Raw genomic sequence first — 9,468 nt, 5'->3', positions numbered from 1 at the left:
GGAGGCCAGGTCAGGCATGGAACAAGCTGATCTCGTGGCTCCATGTTCATGCTGTTTCCTTGGTCTATCAACTCTTACTCATGGGTCTTTTTCTTAGTATATCTTTTCAGGCAGGGCAAGTAAAATGGGTTCCTTTCTGCTGCGAAGGACAAGTGAAACAAGTTGACCACTGAAAGCCCCGGAAAAGTTGATGTCACAGACAATGTTTCGGGTGGCTGGGGAGTAGTAAAACATTGAGAGCACCTTGATGCAGCTCAGGTTCGACCATAACCATTTATTTGGTTTTAGCTTTACAAGAATGGATGGATGTTATGGGAAATCAAGGCCCAGTTCTTTTGCAGGATTCTCCCAAAATCTGCCCCTCTCTAGCTTCTCTTAGAATCTTTGACCCTCTTTTGTTTTACAATCCAACCTAATTAGACCCTAACTAGATAGGATTGTAAAACAAATCGGGCTCAATGATTCTGGGAGAATCTGGGTAGGGGTCAGATTCTGGGAGAATCTGGCAAAAGAATTGGGCCCAAGTATCATGGTAGACAGAATATAGCATGAGTGACATATAATAAGAAAAGTACAAAATACAGACTATTTGTACAACATGGCTGCTGAATCTACTTCACACAGCATAGTAAGAAATTATAATACACATGCACAAAAATATTCGGATAACATTGGTCACTTAGCTAATCGATACTACTACAAAAAAAGTTTCCGCAGCTTCCTAAACCACATGTGAGGTAAAAACAGATACAACTTGGTAAAGGGTATCATAGTCCATAACATCAACGCAATACCCTTTCGAGAAAAAAACATCAACGCAATACAGGAAGCATCAAACGTGACCTTCTAGGTGGATTTCCCTCTTGTGCTTAACAATATGGGACCAAGCAATAGTAATCTCCACCACAGAGTCACCAATCTTGCATATGCCTCGGCTAACGTTGCAATATTTGGTCCTGAACGTGACACTACTTTGTCTAGCAATAGCACCAGACTGCGAGTAGGCTTGTATGACAAATTGCAGGCTGTCTTCCAATTTTACAGAAACAACACGCCATGACAGATCAATGTAACCGGCTGTGCCCATTGGCATTTCCCCACCTTCGAAACTATGAGAATCAACCAGAACAACTTGCTTGGATAGGGGGTCCTTAACTTCGTGTGGTGGCGAGGAGCACATAATCCGTCCGCCATATTCAAAAGGCCATGGCCCCTGTTCGTCAACACGAACACTCAAGATAGTAGCCTGGACAGTTTCCGTAAGCCGCTCTAAGCTTAACTCTACCGTGCAAAAGCAGTTGCTGAAGAGCATTGAACATATAAACCCTGCTAGAGTGGTAGTCACAACGAAGGCAGCCACGTCGCCTTTAAATCGCTCGTGCCACCGCCTGTTATTTTCGTGTCCCGCCGAGGGCATTTTCGTCATTTCGCATCCGGGCGTATAAAAGGCAGCCGTTCCAGTGGAGGTAACCTAGCCTTCTGCCCATCCCGCACTCGCGCCGCGCCCCTCTCCTCTCTCTCCCTCCAAACCCTAGCTAGACCGCGCCCGCCTCCCTGCCCCGCCGCCGTCGTCTCCTCCACCCGGCCAGCCGCCGCCGCTCGCGCCCGTCTCCTCCGGCCAGCCTCCGCCCGCAACCTCCCCCCTCCCGTTTTCAGAAGGGAAGGGAAGGAAGAGAAGAGGGAGAGCGAGCGGGTCAGGCGACGGGAAGGGAAGAGGAGAGGGAGAGCGAGCGGGTCAGGTGACGGCCATGGCCATGGCGCTCGCAGTCTCTCCTTCCCCATTCATCCTCTCGATCCGCTGCCGTCGCCACCCCTATCTCTCCTCCTCACACATCCTCTCTCCTCGTCACCTCTGGCCGGAGGAGAACACTGCGGTGGCATCTCCTGGCGATGGCAGTGGGGGCGGGTGAGGCTGCAAGGCGACGAGCCAAGGCGGCAGAGGATCCGGTTCGTATGCTGTTGTTGCTGCCGATGGACGGATGAGGCGCTCTCAGATCACTCCCCACGGGCCTCCTTCGTCTTCCAAGTCCCAACCATGGCCGGCTCCAACCCCTCCTCTGTTATTGTTGTGCTCCTGTAGGAGAAGAAGAAGAATAGGCATGATCTCTGTATACATCCAGTGTATTTGGTTGGATTACTTTCGTTCTCTGAGAAATTTGGTGAGCCCAAGATTTAATTTCCTTGTTGAATAGACAACATATAGGATGAGAATGTGTACGTTTGCTGATTTTGGTGGTTTGGACATGGATTTGACGGCAGAGAAGGGACACAGGAAGAGTATTTCGTGGAGGGATGTGTCCAACACTATCGTATGAATTAAATACACACTACCTGTTTGATGAAATGCAAGTATAATTCTCGTTATACTTTGGTTTCACAATCTTTCTATTGTTTTTCTTCATGTAGCATCATTTTTTATTGCAGGCATTGATATATTTCTATTTGTGCTCATGCTAGGCAATATGAAGTCTTTAGTCTACACATTATCTGATTTTTAGCTGCTCATTATCCCATCATTTTTTTTATTGCAGGCATTGAAAAATAAAAGAAATAAGAGACCCACGGCCTGTACTTAAGGTATGTTCTTCTTGCTCCTCCTCATGTGGTTTCATTCGTCGCCTAGGTTGCTGCTTAGTGCTTACTATGTCTGCCCTTGTTCTGCAAGGTCTAGGATCTGCTAGGTTGGTGGATCTGCGAGCTTGCGGTTCCTGTTGTTGATCAACCGCTGCTTCGGTTCGGTGGAGGTGTGTTCTGCTTGATCCTCCCCTTCTTTATGTTTACCATGGTTGTTTGTGCTTTTCACTAGGGGAATGCTTGTATTACTTTTATCTTGGCTGCTTCTCCTTCAGAATCTATATATCTTGATTATTTTCTCCTCCCCGTTATATTACTTATGTGCAATTCTTCTCCTTGTATTTGTTGAGAGGGAGTGTCATAAGTAAAATACAAGTCAGCTTATTGTCCTTTTGGGCCTCAGTTACATGAAGTAATGAACAAATGTGTGACGTGCCATGCCTGCAAGAAAGAGCTTCTGTCAGTTGCTTCGGTCCGTGCCTGTTCCTTTATGGCCAGTAGACTAAACTCTTTCGGCTCATAGATTCTTTGTGCTGGTACAGAATTTGGAGTTAACTAAAGTCGGATAATAATTGCATTATTCATGTATAGCATGACTAATCCAGGTTATTGCAAAAAACTTTCAGGTTTAATCAACCAAGTGAGTGCAGTTGCAAACCAGCTGTGAGGCTTATAGGAGCACTTGCGCCATCTTTGTAATGGCAAACACCATTCCCTTGATTGTTCATTAGTCATCTTCTCCTCATGATATGATACTGGAAGGATGTCATGATGGAACGGTATCTTTTTTGCATGTACAAAATTATTTTCTTAGTTTAAATCCGATGACTGCCCAGTTTTGTTAGAACGTGCCATACTGAGTTCATGGTTGGATTTTGATGTTTCCAGGTTGCTTTATGGAGGTCTCCACAAACTTGCCGTCAGAAGACATTTTAATGGTTTGTTATCTCCCTTTCCATAGTTTTCTATCACTTATGCCATTCAGATGACATGTCTGACTCAGGAACTGCCTACTTTCACATGCTAAAGAGCAAACAATTGGATTTCCTGTACTGCATATCTCTTATTTTTTTTTTGTTTGTGTGTTATATTAACTAGCTTTTCTGGTTAAGGTACTGTTGAATCTGTTCCCACCAGAGCCCTCTCGTGGGCACGATATATATGTAAGGTACTAAGTTGTGTTATACTTCTATTCCCTTCCAAAGGGTAAACACTGAGTCTGACCCATATCATTTTGACAGTGAGGAAAACACAAACACCCTTGTCACTACTTGAGAGGATGGCCTAAAATTCTAGGATTTAAGGTAGCATAAACTCTACTAGGAACTGTGCAATCAATAGTTCAAATCTTTGTTGTCGACAAAACTACTGTTTGTCAGGCCATTTCTGATAGCATATATGGAGCTGTGTCGAGGCTTATGCTTTGTAACAGATGCAAATTAATAAGACGTCGCCTTTAAATCGCTCGTGCCACCGCCTGTTATTTTCGTGTCCCGCCGAGGGCATTTTCGTCATTTCGCATCCGGGCGTATAAAAGGCAGCCGTTCCAGTGGAGGTAACCTAGCCTTCTGCCCATCCCGCACTCGCGCCGCGCCCCTCTCCTCTCTCTCCCTCCAAACCCTAGCTAGACCGCGCCCGCCTCCCTGCCCCGCCGCCGCCGTCTCCTCCACCCGGCCAGCCGCCGCCGCTCGCGCCCGTCTCCTCCGGCCAGCCTCCGCCCGCAACCTCCCCCCTCCCGTTTTCAGAAGGGAAGGGAAGGAAGAGAAGAGGGAGAGCGAGCGGGTCAGGCGACGGGAAGGGAAGAGGAGAGGGAGAGCGAGCGGGTCAGGTGACGGCCATGGCCATGGCGCTCGCAGTCTCTCCTTCCCCATTCATCCTCTCGATCCGCTGCCGTCGCCACCCCTATCTCTCCTCCTCACACATCCTCTCTCCTCGTCACCTCTGGCCGGAGGAGAACACTGCGGCGGCATCTCCTGGCGATGGCAGTGGGGGCGGGTGAGGCTGCAAGGCGACGAGCCAAGGCGGCAGAGGATCCGGTTCGTATGCTGTTGTTGCTGCCGATGGACGGATGAGGCGCTCTCAGATCACTCCCCACGGGCCTCCTTCGTCTTCCAAGTCCCAACCATGGCCGGCTCCAACCCCTCCTCTGTTATTGTTGTGCTCCTGTAGGAGAAGAAGAAGAATAGGCATGATCTCTGTATACATCCAGTGTATTTGGTTGGATTACTTTCGTTCTCTGAGAAATTTGGTGAGTCCAAGATTTAATTTCCTTGTTGAATAGACAACATATAGGATGAGAATGTGTATGTTTGCTGATTTTGGTGGTTTGGACATGGATTTGACGGCAGAGAAGGGACACAGGAAGAGTATTTCGTGGAGGGATGTGTCCAACACTATTGTATGAATTAAATACACACTACCTGTTTGATGAAATGCAAGTATAATTCTCGTTATACTTTGGTTTCACAATCTTTCTGTTGTTTTTCTTCATGTAGCATCATTTTTTATTGCAGGCATTGATATATTTCTATTTGTGCTCATGCTAGGCAATATGAAGTCTTTAGTCTACACATTATCTGATTTTTAGCTGCTCATTATCCCATCATTTTTTTATTGCAGGCATTGAAAAATAAAAGAAATAAGAGACCCACGGCCTGTACTTAAGGTATGTTCTTCTTGCTCCTCCTCATGTGGTTTCATTCGTCGCCTAGGTTGCTGCTTAGTGCTTACTATGTCTGCCCTTGTTCTGCAAGGTCTAGGATCTGCTAGGTTGGTGGATCTGCGAGCTTGCGGTTCCTGTTGTTGATCAACCGCTGCTTCGGTTCGGTGGAGGTGTGTTCTGCTCGATCCTCCCCTTCTTTATGTTTACCATGTTGTTTGTGCTTTTCACTAGGGGAATGCTTGTATTACTTTTATATTGGCTGCTTCTCCTTCAGAATCTATATATCTTGATTATTTTCTCCTCCCCGTTATATTACTTATGTGCAATTCTTCTCCTTGTATTTGTTGAGAGGGAGTGTCATAAGTAAAATACAAGTCAGCTTATTGTCCTTTTGGGCCTCAGTTACATGAAGTAATGAACAAATGTGTGACGTGCCATGCCTGCAAGAAAGAGCTTCTGTCAGTTGCTTCGGTCCGTGCCTGTTCCTTTATGGCCAGTAGACTAAACTCTTTCGGCTCATAGATTCTTTGTGCTGGTACAGAATTTGGAGTTAACTAAAGTCGGATAATAATTGCATTATTCATGTATAGCATGAATAATCCAGGTTATTGCAAAAAACTTTCAGGTTTAATCAACCAAGTGAGTGCAGTTGCAAACCAGCTGTGCGGCTTATAGGAGCACTTGCGCCATCTTTGTAATGGCAAACACCATTCCCTTGATTGTTGATTAGTCATCTTCTCCTCATGATATGATACTGGAAGGATGTCATGATGGAACGGTATCTTTTTTGCATGTACAAAATTATTTTCTTAGTTTAAATCCGATGACTGCCCAGTTTTGTTAGAACGTGCCATACTGAGTTCATGGTTGGATTTTGATGTTTCCAGGTTGCTTTATGGAGGTCTCCACAAACTTGCCGTCAAAAGACATTTTAATGGTTTGTTATCTCCCTTTCCATAGTTTTCTATCACTTATGCCATTCAGATGACATGTCTGACTCAGGAACTGCTTACTTTCACATGCTAAAGAGCAAACAGTTGGATTTCCTGTACTGCATATCTGTTATTTTTTTGTTTGTGTGTTATATTAACTAGCTTTTCTGGTTAAGGTACTGTTGAATCTGTTCCCACCAGAGCCCTCTCGTGGGCACGATATATATGTAAGGTACTAAGTTGTGTTATACTTCTATTCCCTTCCAAAGGGTAAACACTGAGTCTGACCCATATCATTTTGACAGTGAGGAAAACACAAACACCCTTGTCACTACTGGAGAGGATGGCCTAAAATTCTGGGATTTAAGGTAGCATAAACTCTACTAGGAACTGTGCAATCAATAGTTCAAATCTTTGTTGTCGACAAAACTACTGTTTGTCAGGCCATTTCTGATAGCATATATGGAGCTGTGTCGAGGCTTATGCTTTGTAACAGATGCAAATTAATAAGACGTCGCCTTTAAATCGCTCGTGCCACCGCCTGTTATTTTCGTGTCCCGCCGAGGGCATTTTCGTCATTTCGCATCCGGGCGTATAAAAGGCAGCCGTTCCAGTGGAGGTAACCTAGCCTTCTGCCCATCCCGCACTCGCGCCGCGCCCCTCTCCTCTCTCTCCCTCCAAACCCTAGCTAGACCGCGCCCGCCTCCCTGCCCCGCCGCCGTCGTCTCCTCCACCCGGCCAGCCGCCGCCGCTCGCGCCCGTCTCCTCCGGCCAGCCTCCGCCCGCAACCTCCCCCCTCCCGTTTTCAGAAGGGAAGGGAAGGAAGAGAAGAGGGAGAGCGAGCGGGTCAGGCGACGGGAAGGGAAGAGGAGAGGGAGAGCGAGCGGGTCAGGTGACGGCCATGGCCATGGCGCTCGCAGTCTCTCCTTCCCCATTCATCCTCTCGATCCGCTGCCGCCACCACCCCTATCTCTCCTCCTCACACATCCTCTCTCCTCGTCACCTCTGGCCGGAGGAGAACACTGCGGCGGCATCTCCTGGCGATGGCAGTGGGGGCGGGTGAGGCTGCAAGGCGACGAGCCAAGGCGGCAGAGGATCCGGTTCGTATGCTGTTGTTGCTGCCGATGGACGGATGAGGCGCTCTCAGATCACTCCCCACGGGCCTCCTTCGTCTTCCAAGTCCCAACCATGGCCGGCTCCAACCCCTCCTCTGTTATTGTTGTGCTCTTGTAGGAGAAGAAGAAGAATAGGCATGATCTCTGTATACATCCAGTGTATTTGGTTGGATTACTTTCGTTCTCTGAGAAATTTGGTGAGTCCAAGATTTAATTTCCTTGTTGAATAGACAACATATAGGATGAGAATGTGTATGTTTGCTGATTTTGGTGGTTTGGACATGGATTTGGCGGCAGAGAAGGGACACAGGAAGAGTATTTCGTGGAGGGATGTGTCCAACACTATTGTATGAATTAAATACACACTACCTGTTTGATGAAATGCAAGTATAATTCTCGTTATACTTTGGTTTCACAATCTTTCTGTTGTTTTTCTTCATGTAGCATCATTTTTTATTGCAGGCATTGATATATTTCTATTTGTGCTCATGCTAGGCAATATGAAGTCTTTAGTCTACACATTATCTGATTTTTAGCTGCTCATTATCCCATCATTTTTTTATTGCAGGCATTGAAAAATAAAAGAAATAAGAGACCCACGGCCTGTACTTAAGGTATGTTCTTCTTGCTCCTCCTCATGTGGTTTCATTCGTCGCCTAGGTTGCTGCTTAGTGCTTACTATGTCTGCCCTTGTTCTGCAAGGTCTAGGATCTGCTAGGTTGGTGGATCTGCGAGCTTGCGGTTCCTGTTGTTGATCAACCGCTGCTTCGGTTCGGTGGAGGTGTGTTCTGCTCGATCCTCCCCTTCTTTATGTTTACCATGTTGTTTGTGCTTTTCACTAGGGGAATGCTTGTATTACTTTTATATTGGCTGCTTCTCCTTCAGAATCTATATATCTTGATTATTTTCTCCTCCCCGTTATATTACTTATGTGCAATTCTTCTCCTTGTATTTGTTGAGAGGGAGTGTCATAAGTAAAATACAAGTCAGCTTATTGTCCTTTTGGGCCTCAGTTACATGAAGTAATGAACAAATGTGTGACGTGCCATGCCTGCAAGAAAGAGCTTCTGTCAGTTGCTTCGGTCCGTGCCTGTTCCTTTATGGCCAGTAGACTAAACTCTTTCGGCTCATAGATTCTTTGTGCTGGTACAGAATTTGGAGTTAACTAAAGTCGGATAATAATTGCATTATTCATGTATAGCATGACTAATCCAGGTTATTGCAAAAAACTTTCAGGTTTAATCAACCAAGTGAGTGCAGTTGCAAACCAGCTGTGCGGCTTATAGGAGCACTTGCGCCATCTTTGTAATGGCAAACACCATTCCCTTGATTGTTCATTAGTCATCTTCTCCTCATGATATGATACTGGAAGGATGTCATGATGGAACGGTATCTTTTTTGCATGTACAAAATTATTTTCTTAGTTTAAATCCGATGACTGCCCAGTTTTGTTAGAACGTGCCATACTGAGTTCATGGTTGGATTTTGATGTTTCCAGGTTGCTTTATGGAGGTCTCCACAAACTTGCCGTCAGAAGACATTTTAATGGTTTGTTATCTCCCTTTCCATAGTTTTCTATCACTTATGCCATTCAGATGACATGTCTGACTCAGGAACTGCTTACTTTCACATGCTAAAGAGCAAACAGTTGGATTTCCTGTACTGCATATCTGTTATTTTTTTGTTTGTGTGTTATATTAACTAGCTTTTCTGGTTAAGGTACTGTTGAATCTGTTCCCACCAGAGCCCTCTCGTGGGCACGATATATATGTAAGGTACTAAGTTGTGTTATACTTCTATTCCCTTCCAAAGGGTAAACACTGAGTCTGACCCATATCATTTTGACAGTGAGGAAAACACAAACACCCTTGTCACTACTGGAGAGGATGGCCTAAAATTCTGGGATTTAAGGTAGCATAAACTCTACTAGGAACTGTGCAATCAATAGTTCAAATCTTTGTTGTCGACAAAACTACTGTTTGTCAGGCCATTTCTGATAGCATATATGGAGCTGTGTCGAGGCTTATGCTTTGTAACAGATGCAAATTAATAAGACGTCGCCTTTAAATCGCTCGTGCCACCGCCTGTTATTTTCGTGTCCCGCCGAGGGCATTTTCGTCATTTCGCATCCGGGCGTATAAAAGGCAGCCGTTCCAGTGGAGGTAACCTAGCCTTCTGCCCATCC

General features: G+C 45.8%; 3 long non-coding RNA genes across 4 annotated transcripts; all 3 read left to right on the top strand.

Annotated features, from left to right (window-relative positions):
• Nucleotides 1-1,499: 1,499 nt before the first annotated feature.
• LOC123170529 (uncharacterized) lies at nt 1,500-4,078 on the top strand. 2 transcript variants are annotated; one of them, XR_006485244.1, is made up of 6 exons: nt 1,500-2,577; nt 2,666-2,744; nt 3,201-3,353; nt 3,463-3,512; nt 3,687-3,742; nt 3,816-4,078. It is a non-coding gene; the product is annotated as an uncharacterized lncRNA (long non-coding RNA). The 2 variants fall into 2 exon arrangements; XR_006485245.1 differs by lacking the exons at nt 1,500-2,577; nt 2,666-2,744 and adding an exon at nt 2,757-3,046.
• Nucleotides 4,079-4,258: 180 nt separating this feature from the next.
• Nucleotides 4,259-6,249, top strand: LOC123170429 (uncharacterized). Its single transcript, XR_006485217.1, has 4 exons — nt 4,259-5,239; nt 5,328-5,406; nt 5,862-6,014; nt 6,124-6,249. It is a non-coding gene; the product is annotated as an uncharacterized lncRNA (long non-coding RNA).
• Nucleotides 6,250-6,272: 23 nt separating this feature from the next.
• Nucleotides 6,273-9,383, top strand: LOC123170227 (uncharacterized). The gene is made up of 7 exons (XR_006485104.1): nt 6,273-6,400; nt 6,474-7,897; nt 7,986-8,064; nt 8,520-8,672; nt 8,782-8,831; nt 9,003-9,058; nt 9,132-9,383. It is a non-coding gene; the product is annotated as an uncharacterized lncRNA (long non-coding RNA).
• Nucleotides 9,384-9,468: the final 85 nt, after the last annotated feature.

Source organism: Triticum aestivum, chromosome 7D (genome assembly GCF_018294505.1).
Source record: "Triticum aestivum cultivar Chinese Spring chromosome 7D, IWGSC CS RefSeq v2.1, whole genome shotgun sequence".
NCBI lineage: Eukaryota > Viridiplantae > Streptophyta > Magnoliopsida > Poales > Poaceae > Triticum > Triticum aestivum.
Note: the sequence above shows the minus strand (reverse complement) of the source record. Positions and strands in the feature narration are given on the sequence as shown.